This window comes from Nansenia antarctica (assembly GCF_963989245.1).
Source record: "Nansenia antarctica genome assembly, chromosome: 3".
NCBI classification, from domain to species: Eukaryota; Metazoa; Chordata; class Actinopteri; order Argentiniformes; family Microstomatidae; genus Nansenia; species Nansenia antarctica.
Window position 1 is genome coordinate 18,362,567 of NC_137688.1, and position 5,000 is coordinate 18,367,566.

Consider the following 5,000-nt stretch of genomic DNA (forward strand, 5'->3'; position numbering starts at 1 on the left):
GAGGCTGAGAGAGAGAGAGAGTGTGTGTGTGTGTGTGTGTGTGTGTGTGTGTGTGTGTGTGTGTGTGTGTGTGCGTGCATACATCCGTGTGCATGTGTATTGGCTGCGTGGTCATCTGTATGTAAACCTAATCATTCTCATCTCTAATGTTGCCTGTTAGGGACCGTTGATGGGGAAGCTCTTTCACTTCCAATCACAATAACGTTTCCATAACAGTGATGGGGATCATTATGGCTCTGTCAATAACTGGGAGGGACGGGTGTGAGCCGGCTCACTGTTCACGCTGGGTTGGACAAAAGGTCAGAGGAGGGAATGAGAGAGACGGAGTGAGGGAGGGAGGGAGTGGGGAGGGGGGGGGGAGAGGGGAGAGAAGAGAGAGAGTATCGTGTGTGTATCTGTGCTGGGTGAGACGTGTGCCTCTGTTGCTATCCTGACAGAGGTGAGGGAGGGAGGGAGTGAGGAAGAGAGAAAACATTAGAGTAGAAGGAGGAGAGAGAATGGTAGAAAGAGGGGAGGGAGAGTGATGGGGGAGGTAAAGAAGAGTTGGTTAGAAAAGGGAGAGAGGGATGCTGGAAGGAAGAGTATAGAATAGATGTGGAAAGATGGAGCAATGTATTCTGTCTCTGTGTGATTCTGATGGAAAGGTGGTAGTTGTCATAAGAGGCTTTTTCGAGGCGATGGACAGATTTTTAGTAGGGGGGGAATGGATGTAGAAAGAGTAGAAGAAAGGGGAGATGTGACTAGGAATCGGAATCACTTTTATTACATCTTACTGTACACAAGAGTAAAATCCATTGGCTTTGGTTCCTCAACGCTGACAATTGCAGCATTCAGATACAAAAAGCACAATAATAACACAATAATAATAACGTGAGTAAGTAGGTTTCGTGTCGGTCATAGGGATTGAGATACTAGAGAGCATGGTATTTCTGTTAGATTTAGTCTGAGGGTTTTGTAGTCAGCGGTAATGGTTGTGACCCTGCGTGAGGCTGCCACCCCGTCCTGCCCCGTCCTGTCCCCTGCCATCTGTCTGCTGTGTCCCTGTGACTCATCACTCTCTGGGGTCCTGTTTGTTTGTGACTCCTTGTTCGCATTGGGGGCCACGGGTGTCTCATCAAATGCCTGCCTACGCTCTTATACTGTATATGGGAAATAAGTATAGAAACACGTTAATAAAACATCTCCCACTTTCTATGATCTTTTTATCTCTCGGTCATTCTTCCTCCTAGTCCCCCTATCCCCCCCCCCCCAACACACACACACACACACACACACACACACACATTTAAAGTGAAGAATCGGATCACAATGTTTCCGGGTGTTAGATAAGGGCTTAAGCTGGGGTTGATACTGAACAGCAGAGTGGGATCTCTCAGTGCAAGTTAATCTGACTCTCTGGCTGGCTCAGAGTGGAGAGGAGGAGAGGAGTGTGTGTGTGTGTGTGTGTGTATATGAGTGTGTGTGTGTGTGTGTGTGTGTGTGTGTGTAAATGTGTGTGTGTGTCTGTCTGTCTGTCTGTGTCTGTCTGTGTGTGTCTGTCTGTCTCTGGGTATAAATGCGGACATTGTGTGTGTCTGTCTCTGAGTCTAGATGAGGAGACTGTATGTGTGTGTGTGTGTGTGTGTGTGTGTGTGTGTCTGTCTCGGACTCCTCTCCTGTCCTCCTCCTCGCTGTGTGTCCTGCTGAGTCTATCAGCTAATGGCCACAGTGGTGATGTCACAACCAGGGGAGGTAAAACAACCGTGACAGTCGAGCTGCCCAGTGTGTGCTCCCATTCACACACAAAGGGAAAATGGCTGCTGGTATTGAATGTCCTGGTGTGTGTAGAGGAGGTGGAGAGGAGTGTGTGTGCAGTCGTATTTGACTCCATAAGAGAGATTAGGGAGAGTGTGCCAGACAGGGGACATCATGCTCCGGCTGGATTGACTCCCAGAATCCATCACTCTGGGCAGATTCAACAGAAAGCCTGTAGATTTGGGAGGGGCGGGGGTGTGGGGGGGCGAAATCAGGTGAGGGAAATAGAGGGGATGGAGAAGAGTGAGGGAGAGAGAGATGAGAGGAGAGGGGGGTCAAGAGCGAGGGGGAGAGAGAGGCTACTCAACGCTGTCATATTCCGTTGTTTAAATCATTTTAATGGCTCACTAATTCAGCTTTTTACTTTATTCCCTTGACTGTTGTTTATCGTCCTGAGAAATGTTCCTGGCCTTGACTATTATTATTATTATTATTATTATTATTCCTACTAATAGCACTGTTAGCATCTCATGTTCTGACTCAGAGCAGACATGTGTTCTCGTGTTACAATGCCTCCCTCTGGCCACTTCAATCACCCTGCAGCATGATGCCTGTACCTGCTGATCACTGCCGACTGACTCAACCTCTCGGCCAAAGCCAATGGGGGATGGCCTTTGTTCATCGATGGTCTAGTTCTAGTTTACAGTCAGAAAACAGTCAAATCTTTTCTGGTCTATTCAGAGATATTTGGGGGTGCCTTAAGCCCATTTTCTTTTACCAGCTCAGTGGCCTTGCAGTTAGAGTGTCCGCACTGAGATTGGGAGGTCATGAGTTCGATCCCCGGCTGAGTCATACCAAAGACTATAACATTTTTATAAAAATGGTCCCTGCTTGGCACTCAACACTAAAGGGTTAGATTGGGGGTAAGACCCTGCGACATAACAGAATCATGTCCAGGGGGTGTACATTAAGCCACCTCACGCTACGGAAACAGGAGGCTCCTGCCCCCCAAGAGCCATTAGCTACTTACTCTAATCCCATTTCGGAGGAAAGAAAGAATAAGATTGAGGAATATGTACAGTATGACATTCAATGTATTTTTTAATATACCAGAGAGGGTTTGGAGATGTGAGTCGCAGGGTGAGGCGGGGTGGTGTTAGGCCAGGGCAGGGTGGTGTTAGGCCAGGGCAGGGTGGTGTTAGGCCAGGGCAGGGTGGTGTTAGGCCAGGGTGGTGTTAGTCCAGGGCGGGGTGGTTTTAGGCCAGTGCAGGGTGGTGTTAAGCCAGGGCAGGGTGGTGTTAGGCCAGGGTGGGGTGGTGTTAGGGCACGGTGGTGTTAGGGCAGGGTGGTGTTAGGCCAGGGCAGAGTGGTTTTAGGCCAGTGCAGGGTGGTGTTAAGCCAGGGCAGGGTGGTGTTAGGCCAGGGTGGGGTGGTGTTAGGGCACGGTGGTGTTAGGGCAGAGTGGTGTTAGGCCAGGGTGGGGTGGTGTTAGGGCACGGTGGTGTTAGGGCAGGGTGGTGTTAGGCCAGGGCAGGGTGGTGTTAGGCCAGGGCAGGGTGGTGTTAGGCCAGGGCAGGGTGGTGTTAGGCCAGGGCAGGGTGGTGTTAGGCCAGGGCAGGGTGGTGTTAGACCAGGGCAGGGTGGTGTTAGGCCAGGGCAGGGCATGGGGAGAATGGCCTCTCTGCTCGGGTCATGGCGAGGACAGCTCTCTCTCTCTCCAAGACACGGTTCCTTCTGCTTGGATGAACTCTCTTCTGCTAAACTCTGAAAATACAGAGCGAGAAATAAAAAGGAATATCATTCTTCAGGAAGTGTAGCAATATAGGTCATAGCTGTGAGGAACAAGACAAACGCGATTGGTGCTTGTTGCTGGTGGGGTATGTGTGTGAGTGTGTGTTTTACATCAGTGTGTGTTTTAATAGGAGACTGTGTTTTATATATCCGACGAATGTGTGTTTTCAAAGTCTTTTGTTTACTGTCGAGTGTGTGTATATAAGAGTGTGTATTTATTCTCAGCCAAATGTGTCTGTTTGTGTGTGTGAGTGGATTGTGCGCCAAAAAACAAGGAGTCGTGGTGAGAGTAGTCCTCTCTGGATCCTTCAGTCTTCATGTTGCGGTGATGAGATCTTGTTTAAGGAGCTGCCTGCGATAATGCAGTCACTGTGGGCTAGCTAGCTTTGACCAGATGCCTTCTCCCATCCCCTTTAATAAGGAGTTATTTATATGTGCATCCCTGCCCCTTTAATGGAGTTATTTATGTGTGTGGGGGTGCATCTTGCTCTCCTTGGGCAGATTGATGGGGCCGTGGAGAGAGCTTAGCCAAGTGTTGCTCTGCTGCAGTGAGTCATGAGTGTAGAGACTTCAGGGAGAGGTGACACCTGGAGTGAACCTGGAGTGAACCTGTCCCCCCTGTAGAACCTCACAGCAGAGAATCCAGCCAACTAAACACATAAACACCCGCACACACACACACACACACACACACACACATCACACACACATCACACACACAGCACTACTATTGTAGTGACACAATGTGCGTTTACCTTTCCAGTTTCCCGCCTCAGTGCAGATCGGTGATGGGAGTTAAGCCACACAGTCATCTTCAAAACGACCGCTGAGTGTGGGTAAACAGACTGTTAACGTTCCGTTCAAATGCCACTACTTTATTCCCTGACCTTTCCCTGCCTCTCCCGGCGTGATGGAAGGCTGTCTGATGTCTTATCCGGCGACAGCGCCAGCGACTTTCTAGCCGAGGCTCTGGTTCTGCTTTGATTCGGCTCGGCTCATCAGTAAAGGCGTTTAGAGAGACCTTCCATTTTGAGTCGTCTTCCTTCTCCCTTTTGTGTATAGCGTGTCATGGCTGCTCCTGTGGACGAGCCACGATTGGTGACAGATTAGCGACATCACAGTGGGTGTCACAGGATGATCAGAGGACAGACCGTGTTGTGACCGGGTTACACCTCTGATATAGGAAGGTTTCTCTCAGTATTTCCCCCCCCTCGCCCCCCTGTCACTGTGGACAACCCATTTTGCCATTGCACTACTGCTGGTTGCACACACCCCTGGTCAATGTGAATACTCAATTACCCTTTGCACTACTGCTGTTTACAAATACTGCCTTTACACATACCATATTTGCACATATTTTTGATATAGCCTGTATAGACCATGATGTACATAGCTACCTTAACTGTACATGGTTTACTACTATCCTCTCCTGTACATATGTGTACATACCTGTATATACTTCCCATACTGTCACT

At 49.2% G+C, this 5,000-nt stretch overlaps 1 protein-coding gene across 5 annotated transcripts in view; it reads left to right on the forward strand.

Moving 5' to 3' along the window:
• Nucleotides 1-5,000, forward strand: part of LOC308152210 (protocadherin alpha-8-like) — a gene marked incomplete at both ends in the record, with an annotated part of 162,064 nt that overhangs the window by 156,341 nt on the left and 723 nt on the right. The gene's annotated exons all lie outside the window — the stretch shown is intronic.